Here is a 24,770-nt window from a genome sequence, read left to right on the forward strand (position 1 = left end):
AAAAAAAAAAAAGAACTGCGCCTCGGTACAACGTGGCGTCCTGGGGTGGGCCTGGCACAGAAAACGTGCATTGGTGAAGACCTTGCCCTGTTCCCATGGAGTCTGTGAGTAGCGGGCCAACGTGACGTTCCGGACCAGTGTCACTGCTCAGTTCTGACGTGTGCCAGGACCCTGTACAGTAGTGCGCCGTTGTCAGGACTAGGGGTGGTGTCTGTCAGTCTCAGTCACTTTACAATAGAAGAGGGCCCCTAGAAGGCCGGACCCAGCTGCCTGCGTCCGTGGGCGTGTGCGCGGAGGGAGCAGAGGAGCGACCCGTCTGTGTCGCGGGCGGCCCAGTGAGTGGAAAGCCTGGTCCCTTCTTTCTCCAGGAGCCGCTTCAGTGAAGGACTGGGCAACATGCAGAGGTGGCCCCGGCCTGGGGCCAGGGTCTGTGCTCTGGACTCCATGAGTGCTCTGTGGGGACAGGGACCACCTCACTGGGCTCCCTGCAGTGGCCCCTTCCCTGAGCTGGCATCAGAGGAGCAGCATTGTGAGTGCATGTGTGGGTCACCTCAGGCGGACATAACATGCTCACACGGACGCCTGGGTCACGCTTGCACCTGGGGCCTTGCTCACTTGACAGGCCAGCATCCTGTCATTAGGGAGGGGCCCCACCCCACAGCCTCACCTGCCTGGACACCCCTGGGCGAGGAGAAAGGAGGGCCGTGCCACCCCCATGCAGGCTGCCTGCATTCCCAGGCCCCTGTGCTGGGATGGCCAGCCTGCGTGGCCCCACAACCACAGTGCCCCCTTCAGCCAGGGGCCAGGAGAAGGGCCCAGGGTGAGGGTGGCTAGTGGCCAGCACCCATCGCCTCACGCATCTGCCCGTCACTGCCCGCCATCGAGAACCAGGCATGAAAAGCTGCAGCACGAGCTGTGCCACCTGCCAGGTCTGCCCTGTGCCCAGCCTAGGCCAGGAGCCGAAGGGCCCGTCCCCGCCCTACTGGACTATGTGGCAGATGCGCACCCCTCGGGCCCAGCGTGACCTCTGTCCTCGGAAATGAGGCCCACTCAAGAGTCTAGCTGAAGTGGCTTCTGTAGCTGCAGGATTTTAAATGAGCCTCAGAGACCAAGACCTGAGCTGGCTGCCGTGACTCCCGTGGGAGGTACACATTTGTCCCCACCCAGCTTCCACTTTTTTGCCCAAATGCAATCTTTCTCAGCCACGCACAACTGCTGTTACCCAGCCCGAAGTGAAGCATCCTCTCTGGTCGCGTCCTCTCGGACCTGCCAACTGCTCGAGGGCCCAAAGTGTGGCAGAAAGTGTCTGTTATCACCAGCTTGTGGCCTCGTGGTTAAGAGAGCTGGATCCCACCTGGGCAACCAAGTGCTTCAAATCCCAGCCACAATGGCTTGAAAAACATGTTAGGTGTGTGTGTGTGCCCAAATTCCCAACAGGGTGGAGAAATGGAAGAGAAGAGATTGCCGTGTGAGCATGCCCGTCGGGGACTCCCCACTCCCGCTCTCGCTGCCTCCCCCTGGAGCGCACGTGCCCTCGGGCATGTGAGAAGAAGAGAGAGTGTCACCCAGCGAGTGGGATGCAGTGCCCGTCAGTACTCACACACGTCTTTAGATGAGGGAAACAGCTGTGGGACAGTTGATAAAAGCTTAGGACGTATTTTTCTGTCACTGTGGCTTGTTCCTTTTTTTTTTTTCAAATTAGTGCTCTCCCCATTGGATGAAAAGGTTGCAGATGGTGAGAAGGGAACATTGGTCTCCACGTGAAGATTTGCATTTTTTCCTAGGGATTGTTCTGACCCACCCTCAGCACTCCCGTCTGCTCCTTGCCCAGCTCAGCGAGGGCCCTGTAGGAATCAGAGGGAATGTGTGTTTCTGAATCACACAGACCACATATCTGGTACCGATCACGAACAACGCGCTTTCCTGCGGGCTGAGCACGTTCGGGGCCGCGAGCGTCTATGGGACACAGGGACATGATGCCCCCTCGGCGCCAGGTGCTCCAGAGGCTCTGCTTGTCCACTAGGGGAAAGCGCTGACTAGCTACAGAGGTGAAGTCACCACGCCAGCCGGGAGGGCCCCTCACACCCCACCCCACGACCCTGGCCCCCCTGAGAGCATAGGAAGGAGGTCTCCTGGGAGAGACTTTGTGGGGTCAAATGTAAGGAAGCGTAGTCCCTGAAGAGGCTTCCAGTGCCCCCCGGGGGCACTTTCTCACTTTCCCTCTGTCTCCAGTGGGCACACGTGCCTTTTAGCAAATTTTAAATACAGGTAGGTAGATAGGCACTGTGTTACGTGCGTGTGCCCATGTGACGGCCTGCATGGAGCAGAGCTAGCGGGGAGGTGGAGACGAGAGCGCGCACACACGCCACACCTGCACACACTGAGAACACACGCCACACCTGCACACACTGAGAACACACGCCACACCTGCACACACTGAGAACACACGCCACACCTGCACACACTGAGGAGAAGGAGGGCGCAGAGGCTCTGCTCTTTTGACGGTCCCTTCTGAGAGTGGACCTGGCAGAAGGTGGCAGAGGGGCCTCCTGGACCCGGAGAGTCCAGGCTAAAAAGGCTGTGCCCAGGAGGGCCCCCAGGTGACGAAGAGCACGCGGCAGCATTGGTCGGCCGGAGGGGCTGCTGGCCAGCTCCCAGCCCCCACTTTCAACTCTTTCTGGTATTCCAGACCAGGAAGAAAGGCAGGCGCAGTTCCACGAGGGACAGACAGACGGGCGCTCACAGCGCTGTCTTGTTACCTTGGACATGAGTAGGGAGAGGCTGTGGGGAAGTGCTGTCAGTCCGAATTCGGAAAGAGACCTTCAGAAGCCCATGTGGGGGTGAGAGACCTCTCTCAAATCGTCTCAGTGACCTGCAGACCCAGGGGACAGGAGAACGCAGAGGCCATCTCTTCCTGCACCGACACCAGCTTCTGCTTTCGGGCCTGCTTTTGCCACTCTGGACTTTGGGCTGTTTTACATTGAGGGTTCCCAACAGGTAGATGGGTGTCCTCTGTTCAAAAGAGTTGGCAGAGCCAGCAGGTGACGTAGTGGTTAAGGCACTGGACTCTCACGTGGTCAACTGTAGTTCAAGTCCTAGACCTGGTACCTTGAAACTTATGCCAGGCACGTGTGCGTGCGTGCCCAAAATCCCAAGAGAAGAATGGAGGAGAAGGAGTTGCAGCACAGCCATCCTCCTGGGATGGTGATTTCTCGCTGTCTCTCTGGTTCTCTGGCACGTGCATGCGCCTTATAGGAAAAAAAAAAAAAAACTCAAAAAGAAAAAAAGGTCAGCTTGTCTGGGTTGGGCTCAATTACTGGGGAAAGGCAGTTCTCCTTCTGAGCATCCTAGTCTTCGCTGCAAACAGAGTATTTTGTCTCAAGTGCACGCCGAGGCCCCCTGTGTGGAATTCTCTCCCTAAGGCACTGTCAGAGCTTACAAGTTACCCCACCTGCGTACACACACCCGTGGTGAAACCCCAGGGGCACATACGGCTGCGCGTGCACGTGCACACGGGCGTGGTCAGCTCTGACGGGTGCCGTGCGGGTCCCCAGATGCTCCCTCTGCAGAGCCACGCTCAGGTCTGAGAAAACTACCGAGGACGTGACGGGACTGTGACTCGGGTTCCTGGGGACTCAGGCCAGCCAGGTGCCGGGCTCGAAGCAGCTGCGTGGCCGAGGGACATCGAGGCTGGCTCTGACACTCGGCTACGTTCTGAGACGGGCATTAGAGCACATCCCTCTTAGGTGCACTCTGGAGGTAGGAGAAGCTGCATGTCACGATTTTAGCCACTGCAGCCACGGGGTGCTTGTTGGACGTCAGCTCCTGGCAAACTCATTTTAGCTTTTAGACTTTTGCTTTTGGGGATTTTAAAAAATGTATTTCTTTCAGAGGGCATGGGGACCCTCGACAGAACCTTCACGCCACAGTCCTCCTCCTGCCCCTCAGCACCAAGACCGTGGCCCGCTGTGTGTCGAGGCAGACCTGGGACACGAGCCCAGGGCGGTCCACATGTGAGAGCCGGCATGGGTGCCTCCCCTGACGCCTCTGAGCAGCTGTGTCCATTTCCCTAACTCTGAGAACGTCAGCAAATGGGAAGAACTCCATTTTAGTTGAAGTGAGGTCAAGGTGTAATTACAATCAATTATTTCCAGAAAAAGAAGGAAAAACTTACATGCAGAGAACAGTTTGTTCACGTGGTTGTGGGACCTGAGTCTCATGTGACCAAGCAAGAGACTGCAGAGCTTTTGGTTTGGCCACATGGTAAAAAGTGGAGGCAGCGCTCAGGAGAGAGCATCTCTCCCTCACCCCCGTCCCCAGAGGGGATGTGCTTTGGGGGCCAGCACCCCTCAGGGTTCCTTGCACCCCCACAGCAGGGAGGAGCAGCCTCCCAGCACACAGGTGAGGAAGCCAGTGGGAGAGTCCAGACAGGAAGATCCCAGCTGGAAATTTCAGGGAGGAAATCGCCCTCTTCCCTTTCTTCCTTACTTGGTAGTTGTCCTAACTGTAGCCCCCGCCCAAGTTGTCACTGAGGGCTAAGTGTGGTCCTTTCCTGTCTGCAGTCACCATCCCTTCCACTAGCCCAGGTCTCAGCCGCCACCCCCAGCCCTGCTCCCAAGACATCCTGACTCAGACAGGATTTCCTTCATCTTCGTCGTCCATTCTCCTTGCCCTGCCTCCCGCTTCCTGTTGCAAAACAAGGAATATTCCAGCAGGAGTCTGAAGCGTTACATCCGCTGTGAGTTTAGGTCTTGTGCCCATACGTGTAGACATTCTTTTCTGTGCATGTGCTCGCCAGCCAGCGGCCGGGGGAGCCCGTGCGGGTGCGGACAGCGCCCCCAGTTGCTCCCCTTGCCTCGTCACTGTGCTGCGGCTCACCTGAAGGCCTGGGTCTGCCACGGCTCCCCTGGAGCCAAGTGCTCCCCACTAGGAGAGGCGGTGTGCAGAGCTGGCGGGTACTGCAGCCTGGACACCTCCCGTGGCTCCCCGTGGCCCAGTCACGGGGCCTGCGCCCGGAGCCACTCCCACGGAGCACCCTGTGCTGCAGTCTGTGGGTGACTTCTCTCCTGGCCAACAAGAGCAGTTTGTTATCTGCTTCTCACCTGATTGGAATTCAATGTTATAGAAATAAATGAGTTGTTCTCTGGAAGAGAGAAATCAGATTAATCATGCCAGCCCCTGATTTTTATTTTTTTTAATCCAAAAATTATTTACTTCAGAAGTAAAAGCAGTTCAGAATCGTGAGGAATATTGTTGGGAGGTTCTAGAATAAGGAGCTCAGTGCACGATGCCGCCGATTGGCACGCTGGCGAGTGTGGCTTCTCTCCAGCTGTGTCTGACCCTGCGGGCACCGTCTTCTGTATTATATAAAAAATTGGCAAAGCCAGAGTGGTGGCACAAAAGAAAATACATTTATTCAAGGGGGAGATGAGAGCGAGAGAGAGGAAATTCAGCACTTCTTTAAGTTGCTTTTTACAGCTCCTTGCCAAAAAAAAAAAATCTATTCTTCCAGCACTCCTGGTTCTTCAGTGAGTACGGACAAAAGAGTGAGGCTTGTGTACTCGGGCAGCATTTTTGCCTTCGCGTTGGTTTTTCTTCCTCATTGAGTTTAATGAACTAGAGTCTAAGAATAAACAGAAGGAAGGGGCAGGTTTCATGAGGGTTTTTCGTAATCCCTCACGTTAAAAGCATCGCCTTAGACCGTCATTCTCTCTGAATACCCACGGGTTAAGATCGGGTGAGCGTTCTGAAATGAGTAAGGTCCTAGCACGCAGTGAGTGCTGGACGGTGGCCCCGCCCGTGCCACCTCAGGCTCTTCGCAGTGGCAGCTGTGCCGCCTCCTTCACACTGTCCTGTCTCCTTTTTCTTTTTCTTTTTTTCTTTTTTAATTTTACTGTAGGGCATGTGCTCTCACCAGAGAGAGTAGAGAGAAAGCACCCCTCAGCAGGGATGGCTACCCACACTCCATTCCCCTCCATTCTCCTCTCAGGATTTAGGGCACACACGCATGTGTGCCTGGCGTGATTTCTGAGCCACTGGATCAAACCCCCAGATCTGAGACTCGAACCGCATAGTCAGCCATGTGGGGTCCAGCTGCCTTCACCACCACACCACCTGCTGGCCCCATCTTCAGTTTTAAAGCTGTGGTAAACTGCACATAGCACTCTGTTTACCATTTCAGCTGCGTCACTTGTGCCAAGCAGCACACACGTCCCCACTGGTGTCCAGCCACCACCGTCCTGGAACTCTTCATCACCCTAAATTGACCCTGTACCATTAGCCACTCCCCGGCCCCCCTGCCCTGGCCTTGTCACTGTCCCCTTTCTGTCTCTGCGTCTGGGTGCCCCAGACCCTCTCCGAGGGGGCCTTTGGGTCTGTCTTATCCACTGCCACAGCCCTCCAGGGACGCTCAAGCTGGTGTGTGGTGGTCCCCGTCCTTTCTAAGGCTCAGTGGTATTCCAAGTTGTTTGAAGCTCGGTTTGTTTCCTTGGTTGATGGGTTTCACATGGATGATGTCAGGAGCTGCAACGAGAAGCTGATTCATGGCTCAGCCCAAGGCCAAGGGCAGGGGGCCGTGGAACGCACCCGTCTGCCGCTCAGACCTGGCCTTCTGCTGCCCCACACACTCACCTGTGTCTTGCTCTCTGGTAAAGGCAATTCTCACGGCTGCGGTAGGCTCACTTGGGCACAGCCAGCTTGTGTTCCTCTGGACCAGGCTCAGCAGCTGCCCAGGGGGGATCGGATGTGCAGGGGTGACGCTCTTGAGTGAGGGCTGGTTCCAGGGGGATGGCATCAGTGTCTGAGACCTGAAGCAGTTCCCCTGGGACACGAAGAAGCAGGAGGTTCTCAGGAAGAAAATCAGAAATGGAAGTGTCCAGACAGGGAGGAAGACAGGGCAGAGAGCGGAGGGGAGCCCAGGAGACGACTGGGCAGGTGATTGCAGGCCTCGGGCAGCCAGGCCAGGCAGACTCAGGCCCTCCCACGGATCCCTAAACTGGTCCCGGGACCCCTGACCTTGACTGTGCAGCTCAGCCCCAGCTGCCCGAGGCTGAGGGCTTATCCCTTTCTTTTCTGCGTCTCCCCAAGCACAGAGATCCGGGGGTGTCATCTAGCTGTTCCGTCAGAAGGCGTCCTCAGTGACAAAGGGCAGTGTAACCACAAGTCTACTGTGGCCGCCCACCCACCTGTGTCCCGTCTGCTGGGAAGGAGGGAGACCCAGGGGCAGGCCTTGCACCAGAGCACTCCTGTCCTCCCCAAACCCTATCAGTTGGACCCCCAAGTATGAGCTCTCATTCAGCCCGGCCACTGAGCCGCCTGCCAGCCTAGGAGCCGGTGGGCAAAGGTACTGCCCTATGGACTCCTGCAGAAACCTCAGTGAGCTGGAGGGACTGTCGGTCCCCTGGGATCTGTAGCAGGGTGGGTGGCGTTCCTGAGTTTGAGGGCCTGGGTCGCACCGCTGACTTCACGTCCAGAGCTGGCCCGTGAGGCTCCCTGGCTGCCCTGGCATCTCCATGGCATGTGCCTATTTGGTGCGCTCAGCCGCGGGCACCCACGCCCAGGTGGAGGCAAGCATGCCAGGGCGGCCATCTAGGGGGTCTGCTGTCGTGGCTGTACTAGTGCTCAGCACGACTCTTGGCTCTGCAGGTGGGAGACCTTGTTTAGAGGAGTGAGTGTCCATACCGTGGGGCTGGCTGCGATACCTCTTCTGGGTGGCCTCCTGCCTGTGTTGGAAGGCAGGTAGAGCGGAAGCCAGAAAGCTCGAAGGGAAAGAAAGGCGGCTCCCTCTTTTCTGGAACCTGAGCTTGGGCCGCAGGAAGCTTCCTGAAGCCTGGGCTGAGCCGTGGGCACTCTGGCCCTCCGGTGTCCCGCTGCACAGGCTGGGGCTGGTCTGAGTCCCGTGAGACAGAAGCCAGTGGGAAGAGAGGGTGGCAGGAGTCCCGGCCGGCCCCGGAGTAAGTGGTTTGGGGACCTTCTGTTTGGAGCCCAGCAGTCATTCTGCCCAGCTGAAGGCATGTCCATCAGATGTGTGCACCTAAGGTCACCCGAAGACGAGCTGTCCCCCGTGGCTGCACTCGAATTGAATCGCCGTGCAGAGCCATTGGGGTAGACAGACATGGGCTTATCTGCAAAGTCAGGCCGGTGCGAAATATGCTTCAGCTGCAAGACAGGGTGCCAGCTATCTCACCCCACTAGCTGCGTTTCTTTTTCTTGAGCTTCAGATCTAAAGGGAAGCCAGGCATTTGGCCAACGAGTGCTCTGGCTGAGTGGGCTTTCTCTTCAGGGCAGGCAGAGGCTGGCCAGTGGCCTCCTCTGAGCTTCTGGCAGCCCAGCCTCACGGCCCTCACACGTAAGCGTGTAGAAAGTGGGCCAAAGCACACGGTCCCTGGGACACGGCGCTTACTGCCGATCGAAGCGCACCATGGGTGCTAGCTGGACCTGTCCTTCCTGAGCCCTCCCTGCTGGGGCCCATGATTGAAATAAGGGAAGAAGGGGTGGCCCCTCCCATCCATACACGGGTCCCCAGCAAGGGTCTGAGTCCACAGAGAAGGTGGCGCCTCTTCACCTAGAGGCGCCAGAAAGCAGCGCGGACACAGCCCCTCCACTCTAGCCAGGTCAGAGGATTCGGGTCTGAGCATGTGGTCCCAGCTTCCAGGACACTGACTCAGCAGGTCTGGACCGGGCCTGAGACCCCGTGCTTCCCACACACCCACGGCTCCGCGCTGCCAGGTCGGGGACACAGTGTGGGTGGCAAGTCCAGGGAGAGTTTCCGAAGGCGCCTCCAGCCTGGTTGAGCTTTCCCCTTGTGTGGTCACCTCCTGGCCGTCAGTAGAGCATGGGACGGGCTGGGACAGCCTGCCGGTCTCCAAGAGTGTCAGCAGAAACACGCTGTACCCACTCGCCTACACAGGCTAGCTTCCCAAATTCAAGGACGCGAGAGAGACGAGGTTCACCTGTTCCTCAGATAATGCGGAGTCTCCTTGCAAAAGCTCTGTCGTGTGGGGGCTCAGGTCTCTTGTGTGGGGTCAAGCAGGCCCGACCTTGGGCATCACCCGCGTACCTGTTGGAAGCATGCAAGGGGGCGGTGCGTAGCTCATCTTATGGAAACGCATTTGCATCCACAGTGGGTGTTCTTGCATGCCAGCCTCAGCTCCTCATTTCATGTTTCCACCAAGTGTGCACGTCATCCCAGACATGAACCCACTTTGCGTAACCGCTTTGAGTCAATCATCAGAAGTGGAAACGGCCATGCGTACCTGTCGGGGTGCCCTCGGCGCTGTAGCCTTTCAAGGTGAGGCCGAGAGCGGCGCTCTGTCCCTGCGTGGCGGGCTGTCTGTCACAGGGTGCTGCTTCACCTGCCCTGGTGGAGGCCAGTCATGCGTGGACCGCCACCTCACCACCACCCCCGCCGAGACGGAACATCTGCCTCACAAGGGCCCTGGAAAATTCCATCGGAGACACCCCCACACTGGGAATTAAGGCAGACACCAAGTGTTGGAGTGTGGTATAGATGCCTCCACGGGGAGCCTGTGGCAGACTCGGGGACCCAGGCCAGGTCTCCTTGGCTGAAATGACGGCGCAGCCGGTTCCCCAGCTGGAAGGGCTCCCCTTGGACTTCTGATCCCCTAGCTTGTGTCGAGGCAGGGGTTACCCCCGGGGCTGTATGCACCCTGGCTCTCCCTAGGCTGGGACAGCCCTCGCTCTGCCCCATGTCTCCCTGCCCCTCACTCTGTTAGGTCCTGCCCAGTGCTGCCATCTGCATCCAGGACCAGGTTCCTCACCTGCTCTGCACCGCCTGCAATCCTGGCGATAGGATGACGATCCTTCTTAGGCCAGTCCGTGGAGGCGTGGTCAAGGGGCTGGAATCTGCATGGCCCACTGCGTGGTTCGAGTTCCAGGCCTGACGGCCCGAGAAGCACCCTGGGTGCATGTGTGTGCACGCCCAAACCCTAAGAGGAGAGTGGGGAAGGGATTGTGGCGTGGCCATCCGCACTGTGAGTGCTTTCTCCTCCCTCTCTGCCAACTACCTCCCCCTGCCCAGCGAGCACACACACTCTCTAGCAAAATATTTTTAAAAGCCATCTTTCTTGCATGTTGAATTCTTTCTCTCTTTCTTTTCTTTTCTTTCTTTTTTTTTTTTTTTTTTTTTGAGTTTTTGCCATAGGGTGCATGCGCTTGCCAGAAAGACAGAGAGAGGCAGAGAGACAGAAAGTGAGAAATCACCACCCAGGGGGGATGGGTATGCACATTCATGTGTCCAGCATGAGTTTAAGCCTCCGGGTCTGGGACTCAAACCGTTGTCGACTACATGGGAGTCCAGCAATATAGCCATTACGCCAACTGCTGGTCCCTGTTGAATCATTTCTTAAAACTTTAGTGCAGTTCTCATGGTCTTAAGGGCAGCTCACAAGTCAACCAGCAAGGCCGACCACTTGACGGGAAAGGTCCCGACCTGGAATAGGTGATGAGGTTGGGATCCTGCTACACCTCGTGCGATAAACCCTCCTTCTTGTACCCATAAGTTTTACATAGTATTCCCTGAGTTGCTCACAGAGTCTCAGCTTGGACTCTTCTGTCCTCTCGGACACACACATGCAGCCCACCCATTGGCAGGTGATGGCCCGTGGCCATCCTTATCCAGCACCCCACCTCGGCTACCTCTGAAACCTGCCATTCCTGGAAGGCTCCTGGCCACCAGTTACTGGGTGGGCTTCTCCCTGCACCGGCCGGCTCCCACTCTCCCCACCCCGCCCTCCCAGTGCTCGTCACACAGTCGCCCACTGGGCATTAGGAGTTACGTCTCACATCGCACATTTGATGCCATCCAGACACAAACTCTGTTACTTCACCACTGGGACCCAGCCAGCCCTCCTGACATGTCGTCTCAGAAATACGCCCTGCGTTTTACACTGGGCTCTCGGCACGGGGCACGAGGTGTTCTGGAGGGATTCTCTGCCGTGGTCCCGTGGTTTCTAAATGTGTGGCTCTTTACCGTGATGAGATTGGATGTGGGATGTGGGAATGAAAACAAAAAGTGCAGCCTGAAGTTGCTGGCTAATGTTTTAAGAGAGGAATTCATTCTGTGGGTGTCAGTGAAGCGTGAAGACCCCCCAGCAGATCTCCCCAGCAGTTTGGCAGAAAGAGTTCTCCTGCTGTGACCCACGCCCCAGCTGATCCTGTTTTCAATATCAGTGAAGGGGACCCTCGTGACGCTGTAGCCCCTGTCCCTCACCTTTTAAAAGTCAGCCTTTAAAACAAAACCGTGAGCGTAGGCAGCTGGTGTCCTGGTCACACACGGGGAATGCTGTGCCCCCGGGGTCCTAGTCAAGCCTAAGTACAGATTCGCATTTCCCAGAAATCTCACCTATGAAACAGAGTCAGTATTTTAAATGAAGGTTAGCTGCTCCTATTAAGCTCAAAATGATACGCATGAACTTCATTAATCTAGACTAGTAATTATGACTTTGTCTTCAATAAGATATAAATAAGAAGTTTTCACCTAAACTAATAGTCTGAAAAGGTTCATCAGGAAGATACTTCATCTGCCTACGGGATGAGTCTTCCTAAGGCCCTTCTTAAGCATTTATTTACATGTAGCGAATCAACCGTTATTAGTAAGTGTCATCCATCTGGAACAGCTTCTCCCTGGGGGCCATGACTTCTTTTTCTTAAGAATTATTTATTTTAATTTTATTTATTATTATTATTTTTTAATTTGACCAGAGACCAAGAGAGAGAGGAAACATGAGAAAGCGAGCCACCAGGTCTGGAACTCGAACCGCAGTCCTCCGTGTGGGAGTCCGGTGCTTAACCACACGCCCCCTGCCAGCCCCAAGGGCCAGGCTGAGCTCAATTACTGAGTGTTATTTAAAAAACAATTAAAAGTCTTTTCTCTTTTCAAACTTTTTTTTTAAGGGTTTTTGCCATAAGGCACATAGGCTTGCCAGAGAGAGACAGAGAGAGGAAAGTGAGAAATTATCCCCCGGTCGGATGGCCACGTCGAAATCCCTTCTCCCCCATTCTCCTCTCAGGATCTTGCACACACATGTGCCCTGCGTTGGCTTCGTAGGAGCTCAGAGCCTTAGCCCACCTGCTTGCCTCTCAGATTTCTCCAACTCAGATACTTTTCCCCTTCAGCTTAATATTTCCACAATTAAATGAAATCGGAAAAATGTTTCACTTCACCTTGACAGCAGAAGAGCAAAACTGTGCCAGTCGGATGCATGTTAAGCCTGCATGCCCGGGATTTGTCTCGCCTAAGCATCCCACCATCTTTCTCTATTTCATTCCTTGCTTTTATGAAATACGAAATAAGCAGTAGACTTACAGAAGAAGTTGATGGCACAGGCAGGTTTAGCACGGTGTTAGTCAGCACGTACTCAGTGATTACGCAATGCCAAGGGTGCTGTGTAAGGATAGTCTGTGAAGGGTCCTGTCGGATAGAAAACATAGAGCTGACTGGGACCCTAAAGAGCCGCGGATCCGAACGTCCCATGCCAGTGAGCCTGCGAGCTGGAAAGGTGCCAACACCGGCCTGGAACCGAGGCGCTCACTCCGGTAGAGCTGAAGCGCCACACCCTGGTGCACGCTGGCCTTGATAACCCAGTGCTGTCACTAGTGTCCCTACTGAAGTCATTGGACACATTAGATCATTTTCGAGTAAATTACACGATTCACCATTTTTTAGACTTGTTTTGGAAATGGTGAGCAGAACCCTCTACAAAGTAAAAGCTACTGCCTTTGCGGGGCCGAGTCTCCGAGCCCACGGCTGACGTGCTTGTGGCCCCATGCTACAGCAGAGAATAAGCATGGTGTGTGTAGAGCCCACACTACACGTCAAAAATAAGAAGGGTGCCAGCCTGAGTAAAATGCTGGAGTAAATTCAGTGGAGACGCTTAAAACTTGAAACCAGTCAGTCATGGCCTCGGCCCTTGGGGCATTTGATTGTTTAACGCAAATGTTTTAAAGATACACTAGGCTTAAAATATATGTTTTTAAATTTCCAAAGTTGAAAACACCACCACAGTCACCCTTCCATCCTCAGAACAACTCACTCCACCCAACTCTCATCACCATTAATAAATACGGTAACAAAAACATACTCTAAATCATGGGTTTAATTCTGGAAGTTGGCAAGCCTAATTTCCTGGGAACATTTAATGTATAAAATCCAGACAGGTGAAATGTTATTGATGACATACCAACGCCTTTATTGAAAGCCCTAGATGATAGGGAGAGACTCTAGGGAGTGGGAAGTCGGGAGTGGGTGGTTCTCAGAGGGAAGAGGAAGAACAAGGCTGTCAAAGTAGACACAGAATACAGGGTCGATGCCTGCGTGGCCCTCCGCATCATGCCGAGCTTTCGCAGTCGTCCTCCTCCTCTGCACTTTCCGAGGACAGCTTCACCATTGTTACCTCACTTGATGCTCACAGCAGCCGTGGAGAGAGATGGAGCAGGTGCAGGCACATGTACCTGCAGCAGGGGAGAGCAGAGGGACTGAATAACAGACTCGAGGTCTCCAGTGTGTGAAGAGCTGGTGTGGGGCCTGTTGTAGAAGAGCTGAGCTTTTCTCTGAAGGGTTTGTCTCGTTATTACTCCAGGTTCACATGGCTCTGTATGAGCTGCCTTTGTGGACAAATCGAGTTGGTATTATCAGTCATGCCATGAGGAGATAGAGGGCTAGTGGAGCCGTGGTTGAGATGGAGGATGTAATAACCATGAGGAGATAGAGGGCTAGTGGAGCCGTGGTTGAGATGGAGGATGCAGTAACCATGAGGAGATAGAAGGATGGCGGAGCAGTGGTTGAGATGGAGGATGTAGTAACCATGAGGAGATAGAGGGACGGTGGAGCCGTGGTTGAGATGGAGGATGTAACAACCATGAGGAGTTAGAGGGATGGTGGAGCCGTGGTTGAGATGGAGGATGCAGTAACCATGAGGAGATAGAAGGATGGCGGAGCAGTGGTTGAGATGGAGGATGTAGTAACCATGAGGAGATAGAGGGACGGTGGAGCCGTGGTTGAGATGGAGGATGTAACAACCATGAGGAGATAGAGGGATGGCACAGTCGTGGTTGAGATGGAGGATGTAATAACCATGAGGAGATAGAGGGAGGGCGGAGCCGTGGTTGAGATGGAGGATGCAGTAACCATGAGGAGATAGAAGGATGGCGGAGCAGTGGTTGAGATGGAGGATGTAGTAACCATGAGGAGATAGAGGGACGGTGGAGCCGTGGTTGAGATGGAGGATGTAACAACCATGAGGAGATAGAGGGATGGCACAGTCGTGGTTGAGATGGAGGATGTAATAACCATGAGGAGATAGAGGGAGGGCGGAGCCGTGGTTGAGATGGAGGATGCAGTAACCATGAGGAGATAGAAGGATGGCGGAGCAGTGGTTGAGATGGAGGATGTAGTAACCATGAGGAGATAGAGGGACGGTGGAGCCGTGGTTGAGATGGAGGATGTAACAACCATGAGGAGATAGAGGGATGGCACAGTCGTGGTTGAGATGGAGGATGTAATAACCATGAGGAGATAGAGGGAGGGCGGAGCCGTGGTTGAGATGGAGGATGCAGTAACCATGAGGAGATAGAAGGATGGCGGAGCAGTGGTTGAGATGGAGGATGTAGTAACCATGAGGAGATAGAGGGACGGTGGAGCCGTGGTTGAGATGGAGGATGTAACAACCATGAGGAGATAGAGGGATGGCACAGTCGTGGTTGAGATGGAGGATGTAATAACCATGAGGAGATAGAGGGAGGGCGGAGCCGTGGTTGAGATGGAGGATGCAGTAACCATGAGGAGATAGAAGGATGGCGGAGCAGTGGTTGAGATGGAGGATGTAGTAACCATGAGGAGATAGAGGGACGGTGGAGCCGTGGTTGAGATGGAGGATGTAACAACCATGAGGAGATAGAGGGATGGCACAGTCGTGGTTGAGATGGAGGATGTAATAACCATGAGGAGATAGAGGGAGGGCGGAGCCGTGGTTGAGATGGAGGATGCAGTAACCATGAGGAGATAGAAGGATGGCGGAGCAGTGGTTGAGATGGAGGATGTAGTAACCATGAGGAGATAGAGGGACGGTGGAGCCGTGGTTGAGATGGAGGATGTAACAACCATGAGGAGATAGAGGGATGGCACAGTCGTGGTTGAGATGGAGGATGTAATAACCATGAGGAGATAGAGGGAGGGCGGAGCCGTGGTTGAGATGGAGGATGCAGTAACCATGAGGAGATAGAAGGATGGCGGAGCAGTGGTTGAGATGGAGGATGTAGTAACCATGAGGAGATAGAGGGACGGTGGAGCCGTGGTTGAGATGGAGGATGTAACAACCATGAGGAGATAGAGGGATGGCACAGTCGTGGTTGAGATGGAGGATGTAATAACCATGAGGAGATAGAGGGAGGGCGGAGCCGTGGTTGAGATGGAGGATGCAGTAACCATGAGGAGATAGAAGGATGGCGGAGCAGTGGTTGAGATGGAGGATGTAGTAACCATGAGGAGATAGAGGGACGGTGGAGCCGTGGTTGAGATGGAGGATGTAACAACCATGAGGAGATAGAGGGATGGCACAGTCGTGGTTGAGATGGAGGATGTAATAACCATGAGGAGATAGAGGGAGGGCGGAGCCGTGGTTGAGATGGAGGATGCAGTAACCATGAGGAGATAGAAGGATGGCGGAGCAGTGGTTGAGATGGAGGATGTAGTAACCATGAGGAGATAGAGGGACGGTGGAGCCGTGGTTGAGATGGAGGATGTAACAACCATGAGGAGATAGAGGGATGGCACAGTCGTGGTTGAGATGGAGGATGTAATAACCATGAGGAGATAGAGGGAGGGCGGAGCCGTGGTTGAGATGGAGGATGCAGTAACCATGAGGAGATAGAAGGATGGCGGAGCAGTGGTTGAGATGGAGGATGTAGTAACCATGAGGAGATAGAGGGACGGTGGAGCCGTGGTTGAGATGGAGGATGTAACAACCATGAGGAGATAGAGGGATGGCACAGTCGTGGTTGAGATGGAGGATGTAATAACCATGAGGAGATAGAGGGAGGGCGGAGCCGTGGTTGAGATGGAGGATGCAGTAACCATGAGGAGATAGAAGGATGGCGGAGCAGTGGTTGAGATGGAGGATGTAGTAACCATGAGGAGATAGAGGGACGGTGGAGCCGTGGTTGAGATGGAGGATGTAACAACCATGAGGAGATAGAGGGATGGCACAGTCGTGGTTGAGATGGAGGATGTAATAACCATGAGGAGATAGAGGGAGGGCGGAGCCGTGGTTGAGATGGAGGATGCAGTAACCATGAGGAGATAGAAGGATGGCGGAGCAGTGGTTGAGATGGAGGATGTAGTAACCATGAGGAGATAGAGGGACGGTGGAGCCGTGGTTGAGATGGAGGATGTAACAACCATGAGGAGATAGAGGGATGGCACAGTCGTGGTTGAGATGGAGGATGTAATAACCATGAGGAGATAGAGGGAGGGCGGAGCCGTGGTTGAGATGGAGGATGTAGTAACCATGGGGAGACAGAGGGATGGTGGAGCCATGGTTAAGATGGAGGATGCAATAACCATGAGGAGATAGAGGGAGGGCGGAGCCGTGGTTGAGTTGCAGGAATCTTATAACCATGATGGTTTCCCTGGTACACCCAGCAAAGCATATTATTGTATACCAGCTGGAGTAGGGTTTCCTAAAATGCAGTACAGACAGTACAATGAAGCTAGCTCTTCATCTTTTTGAATGGGAAACCAAGTGCAACAGACTCACTAAGTATACGTCGTGGAGTCGCCAAACCCACGTTAGCTTCCCGTTTCCCACCCTGAGAGCGCTGTGACAGCTCCCAGTGCAGTGTGCGAGACCTTACGCTCACCATGCACAATTGCGAGGCGCTCATGGCCCCTTTAACGGAGACTGGAACTGGATTTTGTTTTGCAAGTCACTCTTATAGCTGCATGACTTCATCTAGAGCAAGCTGAATAAAGGAATTTCGGTATTATAACGGTCACTAAGCACACGGCTGGCGTGTCAGCGATTAGGAGGGTAAGGGTGCAGGGTGAGTGTGGAGAGGCACTGCTGTGACACGGCCTTTTACTTGGGTGGCTTCATTGTGTAGGTGGGTGGCGAGTTGGAATGAGGGGGAGCGAGGTTGGGGGCGGGGGCACCGTCCCAGTGCCCGGGCTCTTCCCAGCCAGGGTGTCAGGTCGATTCGGGCAAATCCTCTGAAGTCTATTGAAACTCTCATCTGCTCGTTCGCTATTCATCTAAGCAACTCTGAAAAGAAGAAAACCTCCTCGGGCCAGTATTTCTGGGATTCTGTTCTGGTTCAAAGCAAAGTGCACATCTTTGTTTTCCAAGGGCCGGCTGCCCACCTCCCCTCTTGGAAACGCTCCTTTGGGCCGCATGGTGCTGCTCGGTCCCGTTGCATGTGAGCCTTCCCGGGCTGGGCCTACGGGGGCCGGCTTGGCCCTTTCCTCTGTGTCGAAGACCTCTTGCAAGACGCCTTTTGCTGAAAGCAATTAAGAAAAGTTTTCTGCCAGTAACTGGCAGCAGGCTTGCCTGTTTTGACCCATTTTGGCTGACTGACTCCTCCCTAAGTAGTTTGGTAATTAGGCTATTAGGCTGTTTTGGCGACTTCCCCACCACACTCTCCCCTGGTGTGTCAAGCATCTTCCTGACCTCTGCATGAAATTGCCACTCATGAAAAATGTTGTTTAAACAAACTCTGGGTGTTCACATTCTCTTGGGATCAGTAATACTTCGTCCTTTCCATGTAGCTTTTTTTTAAAAAAGGAAATTTACTGGTTATTTTCTTCCAGAAAGATCAAAATGCTCTTGCCAGCCTCTAAAGATCAGCTTGAACATTTTGTGCAGGACCTGAAATACCCCTATCAGTTGAGCAGTAATGCCAGGGCATAATGAGACCAGCACAGCAGACCGGGCAGTGCTGTGGAATGCCCAGTTAGGGGACTCGGCCGAAAACCAACACAGTTTCCTACAGCCTTATCCAGTTGACCATCTCAGAGCTTCCCATGTCGTTGAAGAGGGGAGAAGTTCTCACTTTTTCTGCCCGTTCCCCTCAATAGCGGTCGAGTTTGTGTACTTCCTACAGGGCTGGAGCCTGGAGACTTCTGCCCACCCAGCCTTGACTCACAAACTCACACCTGACCTTGGTCACGCCGCCCTGATAACTGCGAGGATGGGAGGGCGGGTAGAGAAGCCCCTACCAGACCCCTACTGCCCTGCGGGAGGGCGGGCAGGGTGACCCCAGCTGCCCCTGGGAGGGTAAGGAGAAAGACCCTGACAGTCCCCTGACAGCTTCCCGCTTCAAATCGTTCACAAGCACAGTCAAAGCCTGGCCTCTGGGCAGTAGGAGGGACGGACGGTGCCCAAAGCGACCTCAGAGCGGCCCTCAGCAGGGCCTGGCGTGCGGCACTTCCTCTCGCATGTCTGCCCTGACTATCGGCAAGTCAGACGTGTTGGTGAGCATCTACTGGCCATCTGGATGTTCTCTGAGATCTGGTGCAGATCTGCGCCCCTTCCTCCATCGGGCTGCCGTCCTCGCACTCACCTGGGAGCACTTTCTGTCCCAGGCACAGGCCCTGTGAGGGCATGCACGCTGGAAGGGCCTCCTCTTCACTGTGGGCTGCCTCGTCTCCCTCTCAGTGATGTCGTTTGATAAGCTGGCCCATCCCAGAGTTCACTGTATCTCAGTTTATCCGTCTTTTTACCGTTGGTGCTTTTCCCAAGCATAGTACCCCTAAATTTTACTACAGACGCTGTGGGACCTACATATGGAACCCTGTCATCTACAAGGAACGGCAGCGTCTTCTCGGTCCTCACACTTCTTCCTTTCTCTCTCTCTTCCTTTCTTCTTTTCTTTCGTACTGTTGGAAATATGCTAGCAACAATGGCTAATTAGCTAGACTTGTATCTTCACTATTGAATAATAATATAAAACATGTTAGCGACATTGAATCCGGGAATGCTTCCTCCTGCCTGCGTATTATTGTAGGCTATGCCGACGGGCCTTGATGGATATTTGAACCTGTGCACTCTTCAGGTAGTCTGAGCTTCCAAAGAGCTTTCTGGACTATCTGCGATAGAAAGTGCCCTGGGAAGTAAAGTTCCAGGTCCTTCTCATCTTTACTTAGCGTTAGCTCAGAGACCTGAATTCACAGAGAAATAAATGAGGGGTAAGGTGACAGCGACAAGGACACCAACCCGAGGCTCCCTGTCACCCTGGGACAGGACGGTGCGAGAGCCCAGAGCAGCTGTCGGCCATGCCTCTGCCCCGCTCTCCTCCACCGGGCCGAGGCTATTGACTGGCGCGCACAGGACATTCCTGAAAGGCGCGCCATGGCAGAGTGGGGCCTCGCAGACAGAGGGATGTATTGTCTCCCAGCACGTACCTTTAGATCGAAGCATTCCTGTGTGCCGCACTTCGTCGGCCTGGGTCGGGTGTGGGGAGGTGACGGGCAGCTGGACTGACTGCCTTCAAGAGCCGCCATGCGAGTGCTTTAGGGTATTTGTGAATCCAGATGCTCCAGGGGACCCTCAAGCTCAGTAACGGGGAGCCCACTGCCGGTTATCTGTGCTCACAGGCTGAACACACAGCCATGCATCCAAAAGCATCTTGACTCAGGACCAGCAGGTGGCGTAATGGCTGTGTCGCTGGACTCCCATGTAGTCAACCGCGGTTCGAGTCCCAGACCCCGTGGCTTAAACTCATGCTGGGCACGTGTGCATGCGTGCCCAAGATCTCGAGAGAAGGGAGGAGAAGGGATTGCGGTGAGGCCATCCCCCCGAGGGATGATTTCTCATTTTCTGTCTCTCTGTCTCTGTCTTTCTGGCAAGCATGTGCACCCTATAGGAAAAAGAAAAAACACAAACTCAAAAGCATCTTGACCTGGCAGGGCTAGCCAGGCTTGCTTCTGGAAAGGACAAGGACGCCTTCCACAGGTAAAGAGAGGCGGGAGTGGGGCGATTGCAGCTCCGCCCATGTCGGCATCTCTCTAAAATACCTCTGCGTGTCTAGGAAAGCCCTGCTCGGGCCAGCCCACAGCACTGGCTAAGGGGGCCGGGTCCCACATGACTGACCGCGATCCAGATCCTGGCCCGGGTGACTTGAAAAGCAGACCAAGCACATGTGCGTGCATGCTTAAAATCCTGGATGGAGAAACGGGAAGGAATTGTGGCATGCCCACACCCCACTGGGGAGGTGCTCTCTCACCACACACCCCGGGCAGCCCAACCCTGACGTGTGGGTGTGTGGGTTCAGGGTCTGCTTTTGGAACACGCGTGGAGTGTGGCCCCTCATGCTGCCTGGCACATGGCCTGAGCAGAGGCATTGATGAGCACTCGTGACGTGAAGGCGCCGTTGGCTCCACTCCACAGAGCTGAGCCCCATAAGCCCCCCTGGGAGTAAAAAGGGTTTCTGGGGGACAGCCAAGAGCCATGGCCCTGACTTTGACTACCAAGAGAGGAACCTGGCTTTAGAACTTCTGTTTCCGTCTGTGTGTCTACCACCTTAGATGCTCAATCCTTCACGCATGTCATGGCCAGTGTGCACATCCAATGGACACATCTGTGTCACCTCCACGTCCAGACGTCCTCCACTGAGCACAGAGCACTGACTGCCCAGGGCGCTGGGCTCCTCCACATTCTGCGAGCCTCCTTCTTTGTTCCCATCATGGTTACAACACACAGATGTGAGGTCTTTTTAACTAGACACACCAGTTCCTTGCAGCAGAGACTCACAATCTCAAAAGTGGGGAAACACCTCTGTGCAGAACATCGTGGGGGTTTCCATTAAGAAAACCCAAGACTGAATCTTGTTCAGCCGATGTTCACAGAAATGCTTGATTTTAAAAGAAATACACGGGACCAGCAGATGGAGTAATGGTTACATCACTGGATTCCCATGTAGTTGATCACAGTTCGAGTCCCAGACCCAGTGGCTTAAACTCATGCTGGGTACATGTGCGTTCCTGCCCAAAACCCCAAAGAAGAATGGAGTGTATGTGTCTCCAGCAAAAAAAAAAAAAAAAAAAAAAAGAAAGGAAAAAAGAAAAGAAAGAAATACGTACAGGACTGGCAGGCAGTGTGGTGGTTAAGGCACTGGATTCCCACATGGCCAACCATGGTTCGAGTCCCAGACCTGGTGATTTGCTTTCTCACTTTCTCCCTTTCTCTCTCATCAAATTAAAAATAATAATGACTGTAAGTAAAATTAAATAATTCTTTTTTTAAAATACGTACAATTTCATAAGAAGTGTAGTCTCAGCTATACAGTAACAACACAGCAGGAAGGCCAGAGGGGAGAGGCTGAATGGCCCCTGCAAGGCCTCCCCCAGCCCCAGCTCCGCTCCCCAGCCCGTATGGCCGTCGTAACTGAAGGAGAGGAGGAAGGTCCTGCAGCCCAGCTCCGGTGGCCTTGAGCCCCTCTGTCCCTTCCCTGGGCTTCTAGTGCTTGCACAGTACCCAGCCCACCCTCCTCCATGCCCCGGGCTGGGATGCGGTCGTTCCCTGCTTAGTCAGCAGTCGGCTTTTTCCTCAGGACGGACCTCCCCATGGCCGTGCACCTCCTTGGTTCTCAGCAAGTGCTTCCCGAGGCTCCCAGGTCCCTGATATGCTGTGAGTCCCCAGGGCCCACTCTGCTTGTCCAAACTCATCCCTGTAACTAGGCCTGTGGCCCCTCGCTGAGGAGGTGACACTTTACTCTCACAATGAGAATAAAAGTCTGGTGCCAAATTTGCAGGATGCTTTCTTCTGAGGACTTAGCGCTGCTTAGCGTGACCTGTTTCAGCGTCCTCACCACATCGATATGACGAGTTGAGAGCAGTAACTGGCAAGCAGCGTTCAAAGGTCACCACGGGGGAACCAGCAGTTAGCGTAATGGTTCGCGTCCCGGACCCGGTGGCTTAGATCTCACGCCGGGCGCGTGTGCGTGCGTGCCCAAGATCCCGAGAGGAGAAGGGATTGCTGTGTGACCACCCCCTCTGGGGGGGTGATTTCTCACTTTCTGTCTCTCTGTCTGTCTCTGTCTGTCTGGCGAGCGCACGTGCCCTGTAGCGAAAAACCTCTCAAAAAAAAAAAAAAAAAGGTCACCACGGGACCCTGGAGACCCGCCCACTCACACTGGGTTTCGCCAAACAAACCATCAACTTCTGTTCCTGATAGATTCAGGAGGTCACTCAGGGAGCTCTCACCCACTTTTTCACCTAGAGCTGATACACATGAGAACGAAAATCAGAAACGTTGGCACCTGTGTATGTCCCCGCAGTGCTTTGTGTTTTAATTATCTGGGTCTCGCTATTCTGAATTCTTCTGTCCACAACTCCGGCACATCGATGTCGAGAATTACCAGTTGCCATTTCCTCTTTTCCTGGAAAATATTCAGGGCCCGTTTGATAATACGTCTGATTGTACGCATCAGGCAAAGCCGGGCCTTTCTGAACATGCAGGGGTCACAATGGCGCCACACTCGGAAAGTTGAGCATAATGACACTATTCATGAAAACAGATGGAGTCAGAAAACGGAGTGAATATCAAAATGAAGAGGAACAAGTAGGTTTTCATGGGATGCGTAAAACCAAACGCGGTTAGGGCCGGCCTCAGAGGCTGGTGGAACAGTAGCTGTGCTCCAAGGAGGGGTGCTGGGTGCTGGGCTGTGGCTGGGCTTCTCCCGGGCTTCATTGCTGTTGCTGCAACAACCCGGCCTCAATGTCCCTACCAAGAGCTCTGTCTGGAGAAAAGCCTTGAACAGTCCACTGTTTGCTTTCTGGGGAGCCCAGATCCCTTTTATCTGCAAGAGGGGTCTTGCAGGCGGCAGTGGGAGTGAGTGCCAGTGGGCACGGCTGACTGGGAGCAGTGGTCTGGCAGTGTCCTTCCAGAGGGTGTCCGTGCACGTTGGGCACGAGCCTCGACCCAATGCACCCTCCTCCTGGCGCCCGACTCCTGGCAGCCATGCTGCTCAGCTCCCACTGGAGCAGTTACTGTCAAAGCTACTATGTCAGGCTCCGGCTGCCTTATCTCAGGGGCTTCCTGTCCCGGCCATGTGGTGGCCCCATGTGTACCTTCTTGGGACACTCACTCGGGTTCTGGGGATTTCGACAGAGGCCCCCAATGCTGTCCTGAGCGCTGGGACTGGTAGCAGTGGGGTCTGCAGCAGGCCAAGGATGGATGGGGCCGAAGGCCGAGGATGGACGGGGCCAGGGGAGATAATGAGAAAGACGCGTGTGTGGCTGAGAGAGACGCGCGGACGCCTACGGTGCTCTGCACACGGGGGTGTCTGTCCGTGCTCGCTGCGCTGTGTGCTTCAGTTTCCAACAGCCACCAGGCAGTCCGAGAGCTCCTGACATGACTGCACTGGAATAGGGCACAGGCACTGGGGTTTTTAGAAACAAACACGGTGATGCTGTCAGTCAGCCACGTTTGGAAAGCACCATGGGTGGTGCAAGAGACCCTGCACCCTGCTACTGGGAGCAGAAAAGCTAACACTGGCACTGGCTGTCCTAACCAAAAGAGCCATTAGGGACCACAGCCGGCGAGCGCCAGCGCCCAGAGTGACAGACGGCCTGGTGGTCCAGCTGCCTCTGCCGGGCCGGGAGCAGAAGTGGGAGTGGGCAGAGAGGGCTGCCTCGGAACCCACAGAGCATGGTCCAGAGGCAACTCTAGATGCTTCCCAGGGTGTGGGCGTGGGTCCCCGCTCAGGTCACCCTTGTGACCTCACTATGCTTAGTGCTCAGTGTCCCCCAGACACGTTACAGGACAGCTTGGACAAAGCAGTGCTTTAACTGTTAAACTTGCGAAGGTCCCATCAGCCACTACATGAGAGGCTTTGGAGTAATCGTGGTATCATGAGTCTGAGTCTGAAATTCCTGATTTCACTGTTGAATGAGGAGGGAGACCTGACTTCCTGAGCGTCCAGAACCACACACAGATGTCCCAGAGGGGCCATCGACCACCATAGGGGCTACCGATGGCTAATTGTATCCTAGCCTGATTTTCATTTGTCTTTTAGTTTTTTGCTATAGGGTGCATGCGCTCTCTGGAGACAGAGAGAGAGAAAGAAATCACCCTCCACAGGGAAGACCATGCTGCAATCCCTCTCCTTTATTCTCTCAGGATTTTGGACATGCACACATACATGCCCAGCATGACTTTCAAGCCACCAGGTTCAGGACTCAAACCACACAGCTGGCCACGGGGGATCCGGTGCCTTAACCTCCACACCACCTGCTGGCCCCTCACCTGATTTTTAAATTAGATCTTTTCGTGGGCCCCCGCTGAGTCGGCTTTCTGTGTGTTTTCTACCCTGTACGCGTTTCTCTATTCCACTAACGAGAGGAAAATGTGTGCCGTCGGTTGAAGGAGCATGGAGTAGCAGGGTCAGCCAGCTGCTTCCCCGGAAGAGCTCGAGCTGAGACCCACAGGGAGGTGCCCTGTGACCTCAGGCATGAGCGATGCAAGGAGCAGGAGGGCCACGCGGCCAACGGTTAGCACGATCCAGCAGAGTGAGGCACTGCTTGAGACCGGAGCTCATGGTCTGGGGAAAAGGCCCAGAAGAGGTTGTGTGGGTCACAGAAAGCCTCCTCCAGAACGCTGAGCCCCAGGGGCATATCCTGGGCCACTCTTCTAGAACAGAAGGTGACTCAGCACGGCTGAGAAGCCAGACTGGGACCCAGGGCTGGGCTATCTGCAAGACTGGAGGAAGGCGCATGGGATGTCAAGGACACGCAGCCACTCCTGCAGCTGGACAAAGGA

The 24,770-nt window shown here is 54.4% G+C and overlaps 1 protein-coding gene across 1 annotated transcript in view; it reads left to right on the top strand.

Moving 5' to 3' along the window:
- Positions 1 to 24,770, top strand: part of COL4A2 (collagen type IV alpha 2 chain) — a 182,075-nt gene that overhangs the window by 8,223 nt on the left and 149,082 nt on the right.

The sequence above is a fragment of the Tupaia chinensis genome, unplaced genomic scaffold, assembly GCF_000334495.1.
Source record: "Tupaia chinensis unplaced genomic scaffold, TupChi_1.0 Scaffold000644_1, whole genome shotgun sequence".
NCBI lineage: Eukaryota > Metazoa > Chordata > Mammalia > Scandentia > Tupaiidae > Tupaia > Tupaia belangeri.